This window comes from Bombina bombina, chromosome 3 (assembly GCF_027579735.1).
Source record: "Bombina bombina isolate aBomBom1 chromosome 3, aBomBom1.pri, whole genome shotgun sequence".
Classification (NCBI taxonomy): Eukaryota; Metazoa; Chordata; class Amphibia; order Anura; family Bombinatoridae; genus Bombina; species Bombina bombina.
In genome coordinates this window covers 1274792226-1274815804 of record NC_069501.1, presented here as the reverse complement: position 1 = coordinate 1274815804, position 23579 = coordinate 1274792226, and positions in this window count along the sequence as shown.

Below are 23579 nucleotides of genomic sequence, written 5' to 3'. Positions count from 1 at the left end.
CACAAGTCAAGCCTGCACACCCAGTAGTCAAGGGGTTCATCGCTCCTCAGAGTGTCGAGATCCGCAGTTAATGCAAGGTAGTCTGCTACCTGTCGGTTGAGTCAGTCTCTGAGGCTGGATCCCGAAGGGCTGTGGCGATGCATAGGAGTTAAAAAGGTCCGCATGCCCTCCATCAACAACACGTCTGGAAAGCGTGCTGTCCTTGCTGGTGTGGTCGTGGGAGGAGGAGGATTACTTTCATCTCTTCCCCTGTTAGATTCCCGTTGTGCTGTGACATCACCCTTATACGCTGTGTAAAGCATACTTTTTAATTTATTTTTGAACTGCTCCATCCTTTCCGACTTGCGTGAATTTGGTAACATTTCATTCACTTTATGCTTATACCGGGGTTCTAGTAGCGTGGACACCCAGTACAGTTTGTTCTCCTTCAGCTTTTTTATACAAGTGTCCCTCAACAGGCACGACAGCATGAAAGACCCCATTTGCACAAGGTTGGATGCCGAGCTACTCATGTCCCGTTCCTCGTCCTCACTGATGTCACTGAAGGTATCTTCTTCCCCCCAGCCACGTACAACACCACGGGTACCAGATAGGTGACAACAACGAGCACCCTGGGATGCCTGTTGTGCTTGGTCTTCCTCCTCCTCCTCAAAGCCACATTCCTCCTCTGACTACTCTTCCTCACAATCCTCTTCCTGCGTTGCCGCTGGTCCAGCAAGCGATGCTGATAAAGCTGTTTCTGGTGGTGATGGAGATCACAACTCTTCCTCTTCACGCTTATCTACGGCCTGATCCAGCACTCTTCGCAGGGCACGCTCCAGGAAAAAAACAAATGGTATGATGTTGCTGATGGTGCTTTCAGTGCGACTGACTAGGTTTGTCACATCCTCAAAAGGATACATGAGCCTACAGGCATTGCTCATGAGCGTCCAGTAACGTGGCAAAAAAAATCCCCAGCTCCCCAGAGGCTGTCCTAGCACCCCGGTCATACAAATACTCATTAACAGCTTTTTCCTGTTGGAGCAGGCGGTCGAACATTAGGAGTTTTGAATTCCAACGTGTCGGGCTGTCGCAAATCAAGCGCCTCACTGGCAGGTTGTTTCGACGCTGGATATCTGACAAGTGTGCCATGGCCGTGTAGGAACGCCTGAAATGGCCACACACCTTCCTGGCCTGCTTCAGGACGTCCTGTAAGCCTGGGTACTTATGCACAAAGCGTTGTACAATCAGATTACACACATGTGCCATGCACGGCACATGTGTCAACTTGCCCAATTTCAATGCCGCCACCAAATTACTTCCATTGTCAGAAACAACTTTGCCAATTTCCAGTTGGTGCGGAGTCAGCCACTGATCCACCTGTACGTTCAGGGCGGACAGGAGTGCTGGTGCGGTGTGACTCTCTGCTTTCAGGCCAGTCAACCCCAAGACGGCGTGACACTGCTGTATCCGGGATGTTGAATAGTACCTGGGGAGCTTGGGGGGTGCCATTGATGTGGAGCAAGACGCAGCAGCAGAAGAGCAATCAGCCGAGGAAGAGGTTATGGAAGAGGATGGAGTAGGAGGAGTAGAGGAGGTAGCAGCAGGCCTGCCTGCAAGTTGTGGCGGTGTCACCAACTCCTCTGCAGAGCCATGCATTCCATGCTTGTCAGCCGTCAGCAGGTTTACCCAATGCACAGTGTAGGTGATATACCTGCACTCACCATGCTTTGCAGACCAGCTATCAGGGGTGAGATGGACCCTTGCCCCAATGCTGTGTGCCAGACATGCTATTACTTCCTTTCACACAATCGAGTACAGGTAGGGGATTGCCTTTTGTGAAATAAAATTTTGTCCGGGTACCTTCCACTGCGGTGTCCCAATACGCCTGAGACTCCACAAGCTTGTATGGTGAAAGCTGGCGGGCTAAGAGTTCAGACAAGCCAGCTGCCAGACGCCGGGCAAGGGGGTGACTTTGGGACATTGGCTTCTTATGCTCAAACATGTTCTTGACAGACACCTGACTGTGGGCAGATGACCAGGAACTGCTACGGAAGAGAGACTGAGTGGCGAATGGTTGAGAGGGGGCAAGGAGTACAGCAGTGGTTAACGTGGCTGAAAATGCTGGACAAGGAGGAGGATGGCGGCTTTGAGTTTGTGTGCTGCTTCTACTCATGTGTTCATCCCATCGGCGTTTGTGATATGAGACCATGTGCCTTCGCAAAGCAGATGTACCTAGGTGGGTGTTGGACTTCCAATGACTCAGTTTCTTTTGGCACAGGTTGCAAATGGCATCATTGTTGTCAGAGGCAGAGGCACAAAAAAAAATGCCACACTGCTGAGCTCTGCGATGACGGCATTCTGGTGGTGGCAAAAGCATGCGTTGATTGGCGTGCTGTCTGGCTGACCCCGGTTGCCGATGCATGCTGTCTGACTGTGCCACTAGCTCCTTGCGACGACCTCCCCCTGCTTCCAACTCGTCTCCTCCTCTCTGTCTCCCCATCTGAACTTTCCCCCTCTTCTTCTTCTCTTCTAGCGGGCACCCACGTGACATCCACGGACACATCATCATCAACCGCTTCACTTGTATCTGACAAATCAACAAAGGAAGCAGCAGCGGGTACAACATCATCATCAGCACACCGTACGTCCATGTCTGTAATGCTGCCTGACTGAGACATATCACTGTTATCTACATCCTCTGTCAATGATGATTGTGCATCACTCATTTCTTCCAACTGATGTGTCAATAACTCCTCTGACAGATCAAGTGAAGCAGCTGTGGTGCTAGTGTTGGTGGTGGCGGCAGGCGGGCAAGTGGCACTGGTCACTTGAGAGGTGCCCGAAGCTAAGCTGGAGGTGGATGGTGCGTCAAGGTTACGAGCGGAAGCTGTAGAAGATTGGGTGTCCTGTGTTATAAAGTCAACTATTTCATCAGAAGATTTTGTGTTCATGGTACGTGGCCTAACACTGGGCATTATTCTATGGCCAAAGGGAATCAGAGCACCATGACCACGACGGCACCTGCTGGGTGGCCTGCCTCTGCCTGTAATTTTTTTTTTTTAAATGTAGACTTACACTACTATTAAACAAAATATGAGTGGTGCCACTGGGCAAGTGGGCACAGTGACAGTATATGCTGTGAGCCTGACACAAAAAAAGCAGACTGATGTTTCACACCGCAAAAAGTTATTTTTTTTTTAAATGTACACTTACACTACTATTAAACAAGATATGAGTGATGGCACTGGGCAAGTGGGCACAGTATACGCTGTGAGCCTGACACAAAAAGCAGACTGATGTTTCACAATCCAAAAAGTTTATTTTTTTAAATGTACACTTACACTACTATTAAACAAGATATGAGTGGGGGCACTGTGCAAGTGAGCACAGTATACGCTGTGAGCCTCACAGTCAAAAAAGTTTTTTTTTAAATATTTACACTACTGTTACAACAAATATGAGTGGTGACACTAACTTGACAAGTGGGCCTGGCACACACGCTGGCAGGCAACTGCAATTAGATTACAATAGCAGACTGATGTTTCACAGTCAAAAAATTTTTTTTATTAAATATTTACACTACTGTTACAACAAATATGAGTGGTGCCACTAACTTGGCAAGTGGGCCTGGCACACACGCTGGCAGGCAGGCAACTGCAATTAGATTACACTAGCAGACTGATGTCTCGCAGTCAAAAAAATTTTTTTTTAAATATTTAAACTACTGTTATAACAAATATGATTGGTGGCACTAGTTGGCAAGTGGGCCTGGCACACACGCTGGCAGGCAGGCTACTGCAATTAGATTACACTAGCAGACTGATGTCTCAAAGTCAAAAAAGTTTTTTTTTTAAATATTTAAACTACTGTTATAACAAATATGATTGGTGGCACTAGTTCCCAAGTGGGTCCGGCACACAAGCTGGCAGGCAGGCTACTGCAATTAGATTACACTAGCAGACTGATGTTTCACAGTCAAAAATGTTTTTTTAAAAAATATTTACACTTCTGTTGCAACAAATATGAGTGGTGGCACTAGTTGGCAAGTGGGCCTGGCACACACGCTGGCAGGCAGGCAGGCTACTGCAATTAGATTACACTAGCAGACTGATGTCTCACAGTCAAAAAAGTTTTTTTTTGCAATATTTAAACTACTGTTGCAACAAATATGATTGGTGGCACTAGTTGGCAAGTGGGCCTGGCACACACGCTGGCAGGCAGGCTACTGCAATTAGATTACACTAGCAGACTGATGTCTCACAGTCAAAAAAGCTTTTTTTTTTAAATATTTAAACTACTGTTATAACAAATATGATTGGTGGCACTAGTTGGCAAGTGGGCCTGGCACACACGCTGGCAGGCAAGCTACTGCAATTAGATTACACTAGCAGACTGATGTCTCACAGTCAAAAAAGTTGTTTTTTAAATATTTACACTACTGTTATAACAAATATGATTGGTGGCACTAGTTGGCAAGTGGGCTTGGCACACAAGCTGGCAGGCAGGCTACTGCAATTAGATTACACTAGCAGATTGATGTCTCACAGTCAAAAAAGTATTTTTTTTTAAATATTTAAACTAATGTTATAACAAATATGATTGGTGGCACTAGTTGGCAAGTGGGCCTGACACACACGCTGGCAGGCAACTGCAATTAGATTACACTAGCAGACTGATCTTTCACAGTCAAAAAAGTTTTTTTTTAAATATTTACACTACTGTTATAACAAATATGATTGGTGGCACTAGTTGGCAAGTGGGCCTAGCACACACACTGGCAGGCAGGCAACTGCAATAAGATTACACTAGCAGGCTGATGTCTCACAGTCAAAAAAGTTTTTTTTTTAAATATTTAAACTAATTTTATAACAAATATGATTGGTGGCACTAGTTGGCAAGTGGGCCTGGCACACACGCTGGCAGGCAGGCAACTGCAATTAGATTACACTAGCAGACTGATGTTTCACAGTAAAAAAAGTTTTTTTTTTAAATATTTAAACTACTGTTATAACAAATATGATTGGTGGCACTAGTTGGCAAGTGGGCCTAGCACACACGCTGGCAGGCAGGCTACTGCAATTAGATTACACTAGCAGACTGATGTCTCACAGTCAAAAACGTTTTTTTTGCAATATTTAAACTACTGTTATAGCAAATATGATTGGTGGCACTAGTTGGCAAGTGGGCCTGGCACACACGCTGGCAGGCTACTGCAATTAGATTACACTAGCAGACTGATGTCTCACAGTCAAAATAGTTTTTTTTTTAAATATTTAAACTACTGTTATAACAAATATGAGTGGTGCCACTAACTTGGCAAGTGGGCCTGGCACACACGCTGGCAGGCAGGCAACTGCAATTAGATTACACTAGCAGACTGATGTCTCGCAGTCAAAAAAATGTTTTTTTAAATATTTAAACTACTGTTATAACAAATATGATTGGTGGCACTAGTTGGCAAGTGGGCCTGGCACACACGCTGGCAGGCAGGCTACTGCAATTAGATTACACTAGCAGACTGATGTCTCAAAGTCAAAAAAGTTTTTTTTTTAAATATTTAAACTACTGTTATAACAAATATGATTGGTGGCACTAGTTCCCAAGTGGGTCCGGCACACAAGCTGGCAGGCAGGCTACTGCAATTAGATTACACTAGCAGACTGATGTTTCACAGTCAAAAAAGTTTTTTTAAAAAATATTTACACTTCTGTTGCAACAAATATGAGTGGTGGCACTAGTTGGCAAGTGGGCCTGGCACACACGCTGGCAGGCAGGCAGGCTACTGCAATTAGATTACACTAGCAGACTGATGTCTCACAGTCAAAAAAGTTTTTTTTTGCAATATTTAAACTACTGTTGCAACAAATATGATTGGTGGCACTAGTTGGCAAGTGGGCCTGGCACACACGCTGGCAGGCAGGCTACTGCAATTAGATTACACTAGCAGACTGATGTCTCACAGTCAAAAAAGTTTTTTTTTTTAAATATTTAAACTACTGTTATAACAAATATGATTGGTGGCACTAGTTGGCAAGTGGGCCTGGCACACACGCTGGCAGGCAAGCTACTGCAATTAGATTACACTAGCAGACTGATGTCTCACAGTCAAAAAAGTTGTTTTTTAAATATTTACACTACTGTTATAACAAATATGATTGGTGGCACTAGTTGGCAAGTGGGCTTGGCACACAAGCTGGCAGGCAGGCTACTGCAATTAGATTACACTAGCAGATTGATGTCTCACAGTCAAAAAAGTATTTTTTTTAAATATTTAAACTAATGTTATAACAAATATGATTGGTGGCACTAGTTGGCAAGTGGGCCTGACACACACGCTGGCAGGCAACTGCAATTAGATTACACTAGCAGACTGATCTTTCACAGTCAAAAAAGTTTTTTTTTAAATATTTACACTACTGTTATAACAAATATGATTGGTGGCACTAGTTGGCAAGTGGGCCTAGCACACACACTGGCAGGCAGGCAACTGCAATAAGATTACACTAGCAGGCTGATGTCTCACAGTCAAAAAAGTTTTTTTTTTAAATATTTAAACTAATTTTATAACAAATATGATTGGTGGCACTAGTTGGCAAGTGGGCCTGGCACACACGCTGGCAGGCAGGCAACTGCAATTAGATTACACTAGCAGACTGATGTTTCACAGTAAAAAAAGTTTTTTTTTTAAATATTTAAACTACTGTTATAACAAATATGATTGGTGGCACTAGTTGGCAAGTGGGCCTAGCACACACGCTGGCAGGCAGGCTACTGCAATTAGATTACACTAGCAGACTGATGTCTCACAGTCAAAAACGTTTTTTTTGCAATATTTAAACTACTGTTATAGCAAATATGATTGGTGGCACTAGTTGGCAAGTGGGCCTGGCACACACGCTGGCAGGCGGGCTACTGCAATTAGATTACACTAGCAGACTGATGTCTCACAGTCAAAATAGTTTTTTTTTTAAATATTTAAACTACTGTTATAACAAATATGAGTGGTGCCACTAACTTGGCAAGTGGGCCTGGCACACACGCTGGCAGGAAGGCAACTGCAATTAGATTACACTAGCAGGCTGATGTCTCACAGTCAAAAAAGTTTTTTTTGCAATATTTAAACTACTGTTATAACAAATATGATTGGTGGCACTAGTTTGCAAGTGGGCCTGGCACTCACGCTGGCAGGCAGGCTACTGCAATTAGATTACACTAGCAGACTGATGTCTCACAGTCAAAAAAGTTTTTTTTTTTAAATATTTAAACTACTGTTATAACAAATATGATTGGTGGCACTAGTTGGCAAGTGGGCCTGGCACACACACTGGCAGGCAGGCTACTGCAATTAGATTACACTAGCAGACTGATGTAAAAGTTTTTTTTTTTTAAATTTACACTAATGTTACACCAGATATGACTGGGTGGCACTGAGCAAGTAGGCACAGTATATGCTGTCAGCCTGACACACAGGCTGGCAGTGCCAGTATTAGATTACAAAGAAAAAGAAAAAAACGACTGATATAGCCCTAAAAAGTGCTTTTTGGGGTGCTGTCCTTACAGCAGAGATCAGTTGAGTTCTTCAGGGCTGTAGTGGACACTGAATACAATAGCCTAGCTATCAATTTCCCTATACAATCAGCAGCAGCACTATCCCTCCTCTCACTACGAATGCAGGATCAGAATGATTCTAAAATGGCTGCTGCCCAGGAGCTGGGAGGGTCTGGGAGGGAGTGTCTGCTGCTGATTGGCTGTAATGTGTCTGCAGACTGTGAGATACAGGGTCAAAGTTTATTCAATGATGACGAATAGGGGGCGGATCGAACATTGCATATGTTTGCCCGCCGCTGCGAACGCGAACAAGCTATGTTCACCGGGAACTGTTCTCCGGCGAACAGTTCGGGACATCACTATTACAGACCCTGAGACTGTTAGCTCTATAAGGGAGAGGGATTCAGGGTTAGGTATGAGAACCTTACAGACTTCAGTAGTAGTTGTACAGCGTCACTATATCACACACAGACCCTGAGACTGGCAGCTCTATAAGGGAGAGGGATTCAGGGTTAGGTAAGAGAACCTTACAGACTTCAGCAGTAGTTTTACAGCATCACTGTAACACACACAGACCCTGAGACTGGCAGCTCTATAAGGGAGAGGGATTCAGGGTTAGGTAAGAGAACCTTACAGACTTCAGCAGTAGTTGTACAGCGTCACTGTAACACACACCGACCCTGAGACTGGCAGCTCTATAAGGGGGAGTGATTCAGGGTTAGGTATGAGAACCTTACAGACTTCAGCAGTAGTTGTACAGCGTCACTATATCACACACAGACCCTGAGACGGGCAGCTTAGTAAGGGAGAGGGATTCAGGGTTAGGTATGAGAACCTTACAGGCTTCAGCAGTAGTTGTACAGCGTCACTATATCACACACCGACCCTGAGACTGGCAGCTCTATAAGGGAGAGGGATTCAGGGTTAGGTATGAGAACCTTACAGGCTTCAGCAGTAGTTGTACAGCGTCACTATATCACACACAGACCCTGAGACTGGCAACTCTGTAAGGGAGAGGGATTCAGGGTTAGGTATGAGAACCTTACAGAGTTCAGCAGTAGTTGTACAGCGTCACTATATCACACACAGACCCTGAGACGGGCAGCTTAGTAAGGGGGAGGGATTCAGGGTTGGGTATGAGAACCTTACAGGCTTCAGCAGTAGTTGTACAGCGTCACTGTAACACACACAGACCCTGAGACTGGCAGCTCTATAAGGGAGAGGGATTCAGGGTTAGGTAAGAGAACCTTACAGACTTCAGCAGTAGTTGTACAGCGTCACTATATCACACACCGACCCTGAGACTGGCAGCTCAGTAAGGGAGAGGGATTCAGGGTTAGGTATGAGAACCTTACAGGCTTCAGCAGTAGTTGTACAGCGTCACTATATCACACACAGACCCTGAGACTGGCAGCTCTATAAGGGAGAGGGATTCAGGGTTAGGTATGAGAACCTTACAGACTTCAGCAGTAGTTGTACAGCGTCACTATATCACACACAGACCCTGAGACTGGCAGCTCTATAAGGGAGAGGGATTCAGGGTTAGGTATGAGAACCTTACAGACTTCAGCAGTAGTTGTACAGCGTCACTGTAACACACACCGACCCTGAGACTGGCAGGTCAGTAAGGGAATAATGCAACCTCATACTAATTAAACTTAATTAACAGATTCAGCCATAAACTAACGGCCTAGTCAGGTTATACTTAGAGCAGTTAATAAGTGAGTGACCTCAGGGACAGCGCAAACTAAAATACACAAGAAGTGACCCACTGATGGGAAAATAACAGAAGCAGCTACAACACCAATTATGGTTAATTGGCTGAAAAGTGACCAGGGAGCTGTTGGCTGGAGGGACGCTCATCTTCCCAGCGGCGCTCGTCTGCTTGTTAGGTTAATTGCTTGCTGTAGAAGAAAGAAACATTAGTTTAGTAAAGACTCATTGTTTCCCATAGAGCACAGGAGCCCTATAGCAGTGATTTGCTTTACTGAGTGTATAACACAGGCACAAGGAATTATGTGCTTTAGAATTTCTAAATTCATTGTAGTAAGAGGTTATAAAAGAATTGTAATAAAATGCACAAACTTAACAAAACAGTAAAGATTCAGAGCACCCAAAATACTGGGGTTAATTACACTCTTGTACTTTTTATAGGTAGAGAGCAATGTCTGATCATTAAAGGGACACTGAACCCAATTTTATTCTTGATTCAGATAGAGCATGCAATTTTAAGCAATTTTCTAATTTACTCCTATTATTAAATGTTCTTCATTCTCTTGCTATCTTTATTTGAAATGCAAGAATGTAAGTTTAGATGCCAGCCCATTCTTGGTGAACAACCTGGGTTGTCCTTGTTGATTGGTGGATAAATTCATCCACCAATAAAAAAAGTTCTGTCCAGAGTACTGAACCATAAAAAATGCTTATATGCCTTCTTTTTCAAATAAAGATAGCAAGAGAACAAAGAAAAATTGATAATAGGAGTAAATTAGAAAGTTGCTTAAAATAGCATGCTCTACCAGAATCCCGAAAGAAAAAATTTGGGTTCAGTGTCCCTTTAAGTATTGTCAGTTGTTTTTTAAATCATAACCCAATACAAAAATGACTATGTGGCGTTGCCCGCAAAAGCCGGTACCGCCGTTTTTTACGCTATGTTGGTATCACATATACAGCACCGTATATAAATGTGGCACGTATATTTCAACCGTCGGCCGCAATTTTTACTCCCATAAGCTAACATAGAACCGCTTTGCAAATCAGTATCACATATTCAGCGCAAGGACTTACGCTGCGAAAATGGAGATATTTTACTCCATTTTCACATTGCCACAAATAGGCAAACGCAGCAAGCCTTACGCTGAGTATGTGAGTACTGTAACTCCCGCAACTGCCTGAAAATATTAACTAACATCTAACGCATGCGCAATATCTACCTCCTGAAAATAACTAACACTTAACGCATGTGCAATATCTATCTACCTGTCAACTGCAATCCCCCACCGCAATAACTAAGAAAGTATATTAACCCCTAATCCACCATTAACCCATATCGGAGCTAATAATAAAAGTATTAACCCCTAAACCGACAACCCCCCACAACGCAATATGCCTAATTAAACTATTAACCCGTAGTCCGCCATTCACACACATCGCAAACTACCTATTAAAACTATTAACCCCTAATCCGCCAAACCCACACAACACAATAATCCTAATAAATCTATTAACCGCTAATCCGCCAAACCCACACAATGCAATAATTCAAATAAATCTATTAACCCCTAAACCGCTAAACCCCACAACGCAAATAACTAATCACTAAGCCCCCTAACCCAGCACCCCCTAAATTAACCCCATTACATACATTAAAATACTAAACTACAATTAAAATAAAAAAAAACTAACATTACTTTAAAAATAAAAAAAACTAAGCTCAAATTAAAAGAACAGTAAAATCAAAACTAAACTTTCATGATTCAGATAGGGCAGCAATTTTAAACAACTTTCCAATTTACTTTTTATCATCAAACTAGTACTAAAGCCCGTGTACACGGGCCATTTTTTGCAGTACATCGGTCCCACCCCTTGCTCTCTCCCCCCTCTCTTTTGCTCTCTCTTCCCCCCTCTCTTTTGTTTTCTCTCCCCCCTCTCTTTTGCTTTCTCTCCCCCCTCTCCTTTGCTCTCTCTCTCCCCTCTCCTTTGCTCTCTCTCTCCCCTCTTTTGCTCTCTCTCTCCCCTCTTTTGCTCTCTCTCTCCCCTCTTTTGCTCTCCCCCCCCTCTTTGGCTCTCTCCCCTCTTTTGCTCTCTTTCTCCCCCCTCTTTGGCTCCCCCTCCCTTTGTCTCTCTTCCCCTCCTTTGTCTCTCCCCCCCCTTTGTCTCTCTCCCCCCCCTTTGTCTCTCTCCCCCCCTTTGTCTCTCCCCCCCCCCCTTTGTCTCTCCCCTCCCTTTGTCTCTCCCCCCCCTTTGTCTCTCTCCCCCCCTTTTTTCTCTCTCCCCCCCACTTTGTCTCTCTCCCCCCCCCTTTGTCTCTCCCCCCCCTTTGTCTCTCTCCCCCCCCTTTGTCTCTCTCCCCCCCCCTTTGTCTCTCTTCCCCCCCCTTGTCTCTCTTCCCCCCCCCTTTGTCTCTCTCCCCCCCCCCCTTTGTCTCTCTCCCCCCCCCTTTGTCTCTCTTCCCCCCCCTTTGTCTCTCTTCCCCCCCCCTTTGTCTCTCTTCCCCCCCCTTTGTCTCTCTCCCCCCCTTTGTCTCTCTTCCCCCCCCTTTGTCTCTCTTCCCCCCCTTTGTCTCTCTTCCCCCCCCTTTGTCTCTCTTCCCCCCCTTTGTCTCTCTTCCCCCCCCTTTGTCTCTCTCCCCCCTTTGTCTCTCTTCCCTCCCCCTTGTCTCTCTCCCCCCCCTTTGTCTCTCTTCCCCCCCCTTTGTCTCTCTTCCCCTCCTTTGTCTCTCTTCCCCCCCTTTGTCTCTCTTCCCCCCCCTTTGTCTCTCCCCCCCTTTGTCTCTCGTCCCCCCCTTGTCTCTCTTCCCCCCCCTTTGTCTCTCTTTCCCCCCCCTTTGTCTCTCTTCCCCCCCTCTTTGTCTCTCTTCCCCCCCCTTTGTCTCTCTTCCCCCCCTTTGTCTCTCTTCCCCCCCTTTGTCTCTCTTCCCCCCCTTTGTCTCTCTTCCCCCCCCTTTGTCTCTCTTCCCCCCCCCCTTTGCCTCTCTTCCCCCCCCTTTGTCTCTCTTCCCCCCCCCACCTTTGTCTCTCTTCCCCCCCCCTTTGTCTCTCTCGCCCCCTCTCCTGCTCCCTCTCTGGCTCTGTGTTCACACCACGCCCCTCGCGACGCCCGGCCACGCCCCTCGCGACGCCCGGCCACGCCCCCATCGCAACGCTCCCGTTGGCCACAAACAGCTGTGAGGTCTGGGGAGCGCGTGGCCGCTTCTCACGCAGCAGACCTCACAGCTGTTTGTGTACCTCGCACTCCCTATCTCACAGCTGCTTGTATGCTGTGTACCTCGCGCTCCCTATCTCAAGGCCAAGTGTTTGTCTCTACTGCGCATGACGGCTTCAGACAAACACTTGGCCTTTTATAATATAGGATTTGCTTTGTTCCCTTGGTGGTATTTTTGAAAAGCTAAACCTAGCTAGGATCAAACTGATTTCTAAACCGTTGAAAACCGCCTCCTAGCTCAGAGCATTTTGAAAGTTTTTCACAGTTAGACAGTGTTAGCTCATGTGTGTCATATAGATAACATTGTGCTCACTCCCGTGAATTTATTTAGGAGTCTTCACTGATTGACTACACTGCATGTCTGTCAAAAGCACTTAGATAAGGAGGCTGTCTGCAGAGGCTTAGATACAAGGTAATCACAGATGTAAAAAGTATGGCCTAGATTACGAGTTTTGCGTTAGGGTTAAAAAGCAGCGTTGAGAGGTCCCAATTCTGCTTTTTTCCTAATGCTGGTATTACGAGTCTTGCAGGTACAGGTGTACCGCTCACTTTTTTTCCGCGACTCGAACATACCGCAAATCCACTTATGTAAATTGCGTATCCCATATTTTCAATGGGACTTGCATAACGCTGGTATTATGAGTCTTTGAAAAAGTGAGCGGTAGACCCTCTCCTGTCAAGATTCTACCGCATTTAAAAGTCAGTAGTTAAGAGTTTTATGGGCTAACGCCGTAGCATAAAACTCTTAACTAATGTGCTAAAAAGTACACTAACACCCATTAAACTACCTATTAACCCCTAAACCGAGCCCCCCCCCCCACATCGCAAACACTTAAATAAAAACTTTAACCCCTAATCTGCCGACCGGACATCGCCGCCATTTTAATAAATATATTAACCCCTAAACCGCCGCACTCCCACCTCGCAAACATTAGTTACATTTTATTAACCCCTAATCTGCCGTCCCTAACATCGCCAACACCTACCTACATTTATTAACCCCTAATCTGCCGCCCCCAACGTCGCCGCCACTATATTAACTGTATTAACCCCTAAACCTAAGTCTAACCCTAACCCTAACCCCCCCTAACTTAAATATAATTTAAATAAATCTAAAAAAAATTACTACAATTAAATAAACTATTCCTATTTAAAACTAAATACTTACCTATAAAATAAACCCTAAGCTAGCTACAATATAACTAATAGTTACATTGTAGCTATCTTAGGGTTTATTTTTATTTTACAGGCAACTTTTATTTATTTTAACTAGGTACAATAGTTATTAAATAGTTATTAACTATTTAATAACTACCCAGCTAAAATAAATACAAATTGACCTGTAAAATAAAAATATACCTAAGTTACAATTACACCTAACACTACACTATAATTAAATTAATTCCCTAAACTATCTACAATTAAATACAATTAAATACAATTATCTAAATTACGGGGGGAAAAAACACTAAATTACAGAAAATAACAAAATAATTAAAAATTTTCTAAACTAATTACACCTAATCTAATCCCCCTAATAAAATAAAAAAGCCCCCCAAAATAATAAAAATCCCTACCCTATACTAAATTACAAATAGCCCTTAAAAGGGCTTTTTGCGGGGCATTGCCCCAAAGTAATCAGCTCTTTTACCTGTAAAAAAAAATACAATACCCCCCAACATTAAAACCCACCACCCACACACCCAACCCTACTCTAAAACCCACCCAATACCCCCTTAATAAAACCTAACACTAACCCCTTGAAGATCACCCTACCTTGAGACGTCTTCACCCAACCGGGCCGAAGTGGTCCTCCAGACGGCCAGAAGTCTTCATCCTGACGGCATCTTCTATCTTCATCCATCTGGAGCAGAGCGGGTCCATGCTCAAGACATCGGACGTGGAGCATCCTCTTCCTTCCGACAACTAACACTAAATGGCGGTTCCTTTAAGTGACGTCATCCAAGATAGCGTCCCTTCAATTCTGATTGGCTGATAGAATTCTATTGAATGGACGCCATCTTGGATGACGTCACTTAAAGGTACCGTCATTTAGTGTTAGTTGTCGGAATGAAGAGGATGCTCTGCGTCGGATGTCTTGAAGATGGACCCGCTCCGCTCCGGATGGATGAAGATAGAAGATAGAAGATGCTGTCTGGATGAAGACTTCTGGCCGTCTGGAGGACCACTTCAGCCCGGTTGGGTGAAGATGTCTCAAGGTAGGGTGATCTTCAAGGGGTTAGTGTTAGGTTGTATTAAGGGGGGATTGGGTGGGTTTTAGAGTAGGGTTGGGTGTGTGGGTGGTGGGTTTTAATGTTGGGGGGAGGGTATTGTATTTTTTTTACAGGTAAAAGAGCTGATTACTTTGGGGCATTGCCCCGCATAAAGCTCTTTTAAGGGCTATTTGTAATTTAGTATAGAGTAGGGATTTTTATTATTTTGGGGGCTTTTTTATTTTATTAGGGGGATTAGATTAGGTGTAATTAGTTTAAAAAAATTGTAATTATTTTATTATTTTCTGCAATTTAGTGTTTGTTTTTTTCGTAATTTAGATAATTGTATTTAATTGTAGTTAGTTTAGGGAATTAATTTAATTATAGTGTAGTGTTAGGTGTAATTGTAACTTAGGTTTATTTTTATTTTACAGGTGAATTTGTATTTATTTTAGCTAGGTAGCTATTAAATAGTTAATAACTATTTAATAACTATTGTACCTAGTTAAAATAAATACAAAGTTGCCTGTAAAATAAAAATAAACCCTAAGCTAGCTACAATGTAACTATTAGTTATTTATAGGTAAGTATTTAGTTTTAAATAGGAATAATTTAGTTAATAATAGTAATATTTATTTAGATTTATTTAAATTATATTTAAGTTAGGTCGGTGTTAGGGTTAGACTTAGGTTTAGGGGTTAATAACATTAATATAGTGGCGGCGACGTTGTGGGCGGCAGATTAGGGCTTAAGAAGTGTAGGTAGGTTGCGGCGACATTGGGGGCAGCAGATTAGGGGTTAATAAATATAATGTAGGTGTCGGCGATGTTGGGGGCAGCAGATTAGGGGTTCATAAGTATAATGTAGGTGGTGGCGGTGTCCGGAGCGGCAGATTAGGGGTAAATAATATAATGCTGGTGTCAGCGATGTTGGGGGCGGCAGATTAGGGGTTAATAAGTGTAAAATTAGGGTTGCTTAGACTCGGGTTCAGGTTAGGGTGTTAGGTGTAGACATACATTTTATTTCCCCATAGGAATCAATGGGGCTGCATTAGGAGCTGAACGCTGCTTTTTTGCAGGTGTTCGTTTTTTTTTCAGCTGGCTCTGCCCCATTGATTCCTATGGGGAAATTGTGCATGAGCACGTTTAGCCAGCTCACCGCTACCGTAAGCAGCGCTGGTATTGAGGTGAGATGTGGAGCAAAATTTTGCTCTTCTCTCACTTTTCCGTGGCTAACGCCAGGTTTAAAAAAAAACGTAATACCAGCGTTGTCTGTAGGTGAGCGGTGAGCTGAAACTGCTCGTTAGCCCTGCAAGCCTTACCGACAAAAACTCGTAATCTAGCCGTATATTAATATAACTGTGTTGGTTATGCAAAAACGGGGAATGGGTAATAAAGGGATTATCTATCTTTTTAAATAAGAAAAATGTTGGTGTACACTGTCCCTTTAAGCTAAAATTACAGAAAATAAAAAAATTATACCTAATCCCTATGAAAATAAAAAAGCCTCCCAAAATAAAAACACCCCCTAATCTAAAGATAAACTACCAATAGCGCTTAAAAGGGCCTTATGTAGGGCATTGCCCTAAGTTAAACGGCTCTTTACCTTAAAAAATACTAAGTCCTCCCTCTAACAGTAAAACCCCCCACCCACCAAACCCCTCAAAATAAAAAAAACCTAACACTAAAAAATCCTAAACTACCCATTGCCCTTAAAAGAGCATTCAGCTCTTTTACTGCCCTTAAAAGGGCATTCAGCTCTTTTAAAATTGCCCAAAATCCCTAATCTAATTTTTTTTTTACAAATTAAAGGGACAGTCTAGGCCAAAATAAACTTTCATGATTCAGATAGAACATGTAATTTTAAACAATTTTCCAATTTGCTTTTATCACCAATTTTGCTTTGCTCTCTTGGGCCTAGATTTAGAGTTCGGCGGTAGCCGTCAAAACCAGCGTTAGAGGCTCCTAACGCTGGTTTTGGCCGCCCGCTGGTATTTGGAGTCAGTGATTAAAGGGTCTAACGCTCACTTTACAGCCGCGACTTTTCCATACCGCAGATCCCCCTACGCCATTTGCGTAGCCTATCTTTTCAATGGGATCTTCCTAACGCCGGTATTTAGAGTCGTTTCTGCAGTGAGCGTTAGAGCTCTAACGACAAAATTCCAGCCGCCTGAAAATAGCAGGAGTTAAGAGCTTTCTGGGCTAACGCCGGTTCATAAAGCTCTTAACTACTGTACCCTAAAGTACACTAACAACCATAAACTACCTATGTACCCCTAAACCGAGGTCCCCCCACATCGCCGCCACTCGATTAAAATTTTTAACCCCTAATCTGCCGACCGCCACCTACGTTATACTTATGTACCCCTAATCTGCTGCCCCTAACACCGCCGACCCCTGTATTATATCTATTAACCCCTAACTTGCCCCCCACAACGTCGCCGCAAGCTACTTAAAATAATTAACCCCTAATCTTCCGACCGCAAATCGCCGCCACCTACGTTATCCCTATGTACCCCTAATCTGCTACCCCTAACATCGCCGACCCCTATGTTATATTTATTAACCCCTAATCTGCCCCCCTCAACGTCGCCGACACCTACCTACACTTATTAACCCCTAATCTGCCGAGCGGACCTGAGCGCTACTATAATAAAGTTATTAACCCCTAATCCGCCTCACTAACCCTATCATAAATAGTATTAACCCCTAATCTGCCCTCCCTAACATCGCCGACACCTACCTTCAATTATTAACCCCTAATCTGCCGACCGGAGCTCACCGCTATTCTAATAAATGTATTAACCCCTAAAGCTAAGTCTAACCCTAACACTAACACCCCCCTAAGTTAAATATAATTTTTATCTAACGAAATAAATTAACTCTTATTAAATAAATAATTCCTATTTAAAGCTAAATACTTACCTGTAAAATACATCCTAATATAGCTACAATATAAATTATAATTATATTATAGCTATTTTAGGATTAATATTTATTTTACAGGCAACTTTGTAATTATTTTAACCAGGTACAATAGCTATTAAATAGTTAAGAACTATTTAATAGTTACCTAGTTAAAATAATAACAAATTTACCTGTAAAATAAATCCTAACCTAAGATATAATTAAACCTAACACTACCCTATCAATAAAATAATTAAATAAACTATCTACAATTACCTACAATTAACCTAACACTACACTATCAATAAATTAATTAAACACAATTGCTACAAATAAATAAAATTAAATAAACTATCTAAAGTACAAAAAATAAAAAAGAACTAAGTTACAGAAAATAATAAAATATTTACAAACATAAGAAAAATATTACAACAATTTTAAACTAATTACACCTACTCTAAGCCCCCTAATAAAATAACAAAGCCCCCCAAAATAAAAAATTCCCTACCCTATTCTAAAATACAAATATTACAAGCTCTTTTACCTTACCAGCCCTGAACAGGGCCCTTTGCGGGGCATGCCCCAAGAATTTCAGCTCTTTTGCCTGTAAAAAAAAACATACAATACCCCCCCCCCCCAACATTACAACCCACCACCCACATACCCCTAATCTAACCCAAACCCCCCTTAAATAAACCTAACACTACCCCCCTGATGATCTTCCTACCTTGTCTTCACCATGCCAGGTTCACCGATCCGTCCTGGCTCCAAGATCTTCATCCAACCCAAGCGGGGGCTAGACATCCACTGAAGAAGTCCAGAAGAGGGTCCAAAGTCTTCCTCCTATCCGGCAAGAAGAGGACATCCGGACCGGCAAACATCTTCTCCAAGCGGCATCTTCTATCTTCTTCCATCCGATGACGACCGGCTCCATCTTGAAGACCTCCAGCGCGGATCCATCCTCTTCTTCCGACGACTAGACTACGAATGACGGTTCCTTTAAGGGACGTCATCCAAGATGGCGTCCCTCGAATTCCGATTGGCTGATAGGATTCTATCAGCCAATCGGAATTAAGGTAGGAATTTTCTGATTGGCTGATGGAATCAGCCAATCAGAATATAGTTCAATCCGATTGGCTGATCCAATCAGCCAATCAGATTGAGCTCGCATTCTATTGGCTGTTCCGATCAGCCAATAGAATGCGAGCTCAATCTGATTGGCTGATTGGATCAGCCAATCGGATTGAACTATATTCTGATTGGCTGATTCCATCAGCCAATCAGAAAATTCCTACCTTAATTCCGATTGGCTGATAGAATCCTATCAGCCAATCGGAATTCGAGGGACGCCATCTTGGATGACGTCCCTTAAAGGAACCGTCATTCGTAGTCTAGTCGTCGGAAGAAGAGGATGGATCCGCGCTGGAGGTCTTCAAGATGGAGCCGGTCGTCATCGGATGGAAGAAGATAGAAGATGCCGCTTGGAGAAGATGTTTGCCGGTCCGGATGTCCTCTTCTTGCCGGATAGGAGGAAGACTTTGGACCCTCTTCTGGACTTCTTCAGTGGATGTCTAGCCCCCGCTTGGGTTGGATGAAGATCTTGGAGCCAGGACGGATCGGTGAACCTGGCATGGTGAAGACAAGGTAGGAAGATCATCAGGGGGGTAGTGTTAGGTTTATTTAAGGGGGGTTTGGGTTAGATTAGGGGTATGTGGGTGGTGGGTTGTAATGTTGGGGGGGGGGTATTGTATGTTTTTTTTTACAGGCAAAAGAGCTGAAATTCTTGGGGCATGCCCCGCAAAGGGCCCTGTTCAGGGCTGGTAAGGTAAAAGAGCTTGTAATATTTGTATTTTAGAATAGGGTAGGGAATTTTTTATTTTGGGGGGCTTTGTTATTTTATTAGGGGGCTTAGAGTAGGTGTAATTAGTTTAAAATTGTTGTAATATTTTTCTTATGTTTGTAAATATTTTATTATTTTCTGTAACTTAGTTCTTTTTTATTTTTTGTACTTTAGATAGTTTATTTAATTTTATTTATTTGTAGCAATTGTGTTTAATTAATTTATTGATAGTGTAGTGTTAGGTTAATTGTAGGTAATTGTAGGTAGTTTATTTAATTATTTTATTGATAGGGTAGTGTTAGGTTTAATTATATCTTAGGTTAGGATTTATTTTACAGGTAAATTTGTTATTATTTTAACTAGGTAACTATTAAATAGTTCTTAACTATTTAATAGCTATTGTACCTGGTTAAAATAATTACAAAGTTGCCTGTAAAATAAATATTAATCCTAAAATAGCTATAATATAATTATAATTTATATTGTAGCTATATTAGGATTTATTTTACAGGTAAGTATTTAGCTTTAAATAGGAATCATTTATTTAATAAGAGTTAATGTATTTCGTTAGATAAAAATTATATTTAACTTAGGGGGGTGTTAGTGTTAGGGTTAGACTTAGCTTTAGGGGTTAATACATTTATTAGAATAGTGGTGAGCTCCGGTCGTCAGATTAGGGGTTAATAATTGAAGGTAGGTGTCGGCGATGTTAGGGAGGGCAGATTAGGGGTTAATACTATTTATGATAGGGTTAGTGAGGCGGATTAGGGGTTAATAACTTTATTATAGTAGCGCTCAGGTCCGCTCGGCAGATTAGGGGTTAATAAGTGTAGGCAGGTGTCGGCGACGTTGTGGGGGGCAGATTAGGGGTTAATAAATATAACATAGGGGTCGGCGATGTTAGGGCAGCAGATTAGGGGTACATAGGGATAACGTAGGTGGCGGCGGTTTACGGAGCGGCAGATTAGGGGTTAAAAGTGTAATGCAGGGGTCAGCGATAGCGGGGGCGGCAGATTAGGGGTTAATAAGTGTAAGGTTAGGGGTGTTTAGACTCGGGGTACATGTTAGAGTGTTAGGTGCAGACGTAGGAAGTGTTTCCCCATAGGAAACAATGGGGCTGCGTTAAGAGCTGAACGCTGCTTTTTTGCAGGTGTTAGGTTTTTTTTCAGCTCAAACTGCCCCATTGTTTCCTATGGGAGAATCGTGCACGAGCACGTTTTTGATGCCGGCCGCGTCCGTAAGCAACTCTGGTATCGAGAGTTGCATTTGCGGTAAATATGCTCTACGCTCCTTTTTTGGAGCCTAACGCAGCATTTGTTTGAACTCTCGATACCAGAGTTAAATTTATGGTGCGGCCAGAAAAAAACCCGCGGAGCGTTAACAGCCCTTTTACCGCCGAACTCCAAATCTAGGCCTTGGTATTCTTAGTTGAAAGCTTAACCTAGGAGGTTCATATGCTAATTTCTTAGACCATGAAGGCCACCTCATTTGCATTTTAACAGTTTTTCACCACTAGAGGGTGTTAGTTCACGTATTTCATATAGATAACACTGTGCTCGTGCACGTGAAGTTATCTGGGAGCAGGCACTGATAGGCTAAACTGCAAGTCTGTCAAAAGAACTGAAATAAAGGGGCAGTTTGCAGAGGCTTAGATACAAGATAATTACAGAGGTAAAAACATAATTTATGTAAGAACTTACCTGATAAATTCATTTCTTTCATATTAACAAGAGTCCATGAGCTAGTGACGTATGGGATATACATTCCTACCAGGAGGGGCAAAGTTTCCCAAACCTTAAAATGCCTATAAATACACCCCTCACCACACCCACAAATCAGTTTAACGAATAGCCAAGAAGTGGGGTGATAAGAAAAAAGTGCGAAGCATATAAAATAAGGAATTGGAATAATTGTGCTTTATACAAAAAAATCATAACCACCACAAAAAAGGGTGGGCCTCATGGACTCTTGTTAATATGAAAGAAATGAATTTATCAGGTAAGTTCTTACATAAATTATGTTTTCTTTCATGTAATTAACAAGAGTCCATGAGCTAGTGACGTATGGGATAATGAATACCCAAGATGTGGATCTTTCCACACAAGAGTCACTAGAGAGGGAGGGATAAAATAAAGACAGCCAATTCCTGCTGAAAATAATCCACACCCAAAATAAAGTTTAATGAAAAACATAAGCAGAAGATTCAAACCGAAACCACTGCCTGAAGTACCTTTCTACCAAAAACTGCTTCAGAAGAAGAGAATACATCAAAATGGTAGAATTTAGTAAAAGTATGCAAAGAGGACCAAGTCACTGCTTTGCAAATCTGATCAACTGAAGCTTCATTCCTAAACGCCCAGGAAGTAGAAACTGACCTAGTAGAATGAGCTGTAATCCTCTGAGGCGGAGTCTTACCCGATTTAACATAGGCAAGATGAATTAAAGATTTCAACCAGGATGCCAAAGAAATGGCAGAAGCTTTCTGGCCTTTTCTAGAACCAGAAAAGATGACAAATAGACTAGAAGTCTTTCGGAAAGATTTAGTAGCTTCAACATAATATTTCAAAGCTCTAACAACATCCAAAGAATGTAACGATTTCTCCTTAGAATTCTTAGGATTAGGACATAATGAAGGAACCACGATTTCTCTACTAATGTTGTTGGAATTCACAACCTTAGGTAAAAATTCAAAAGAAGTTTACAACACCGCCTTATCCTGATGAAAAATCAGAAAAGGAGACTCACAAGAAAGAGCAGATAATTCAGAAACTCTTCTGGCAGAAGAGATGGCCAAAAGGAACAAAACTTTCCAAGAAAGCAATTTAATGTCCAATGAATGCATAGGTTCAAACGGAGGAGCTTGAAGAGCTCCCAGAACCAAATTCAAACTCCATGGAGGAGAAATTGACTTAATGACAGGTTTTATACGAACCAAAGCTTGTACAAAACAATGAATATCAGGAAGAATAGCAATCTTTCTGTGAAAAAGAACAGAAAGAGCAGAGATTTGTCCTTTCAAGGAACTTGCGGACAAACCCTTATCTAAACCATCCTGAAGAAATTGTAATATTCTCAGAATTCTAAAAGAATACCAAGAAAAATGATGAGTAAGACACCAAGAAATATAAGTCTTCCAGATTCTATAATATATCTCTCTAGATACAGATTTACGAGCCTGTAACATAGTATCAATCACAGAGTCAGAGAAACCTCTTTGACTAAGAATCAAGCGTTCAATCTCCATACCTTTAAATTTAAGGATTTCAGATCCGGATGGAAAAAAGGACCTTGCGACAGAAGGTCTGGTCTTAACGGAAGAGTCCATGGTTGGCAAGATGCCATCCGGACAAGATCCGCATACCAAAACCTGTGAGGCCATGCCGGAGCTATTAGCAGAACAAACGAGCATTCCCTCAGAATCTTGGAGATTACTCTTGGAAGAAGAACTAGAGGCGGAAAGATATAGGCAGGATGATACTTCCAAGGAAGTGATAATGCATCCACTGCCTCCGCCTGAGGATCCCGGGATCTGGACAGATACCTGGGAAGTTTCTTGTTTAGATGAGAGGCCATCAGATCTATCTCTGGAAGCCCCCACATTTGAACAATCTGAAGAAATACCTCTGGGTGAAGAGACCATTCGCCCGGATGCAACGTTTGGCGACTGAGATAATCCGCTTCCCAATTGTCTACACCTGGGATATGAACCGCAGAGATTAGACAGGAGCTGGATTCCGCCCAAACCAAAATTCGAGATACTTCTTTCATAGCCAGAGGACTGTGAGTCCCTCCTTGATGATTGATGTATGCCACAGTTGTGACATTGTCTGTCTGAAAACAAATGAACGATTCTCTCTTCAGAAGAGGCCAAAACTGAAGAGCTCTGAAAATTGCACGGAGTTCCAAAATATTGATCGGTAATCTCACCTCCTGAGATTCCCAAACTCCCTGTGCCGTCAGAGATCCCCACACAGCTCCCCAACCTGTGAGACTTGCATCTGTTGAAATTACAGTCCAGGTCGGAAGAACAAAAGAAGCCCCCTGAATTAAACGATGGTGATCTGTCCACCACGTTAGAGAGTGTCGAACAATCGGTTTTAAAGATATTAATTGAGATATCTTCGTGTAATCCCTGCACCATTGGTTCAGCATACAGAGCTGAAGAGG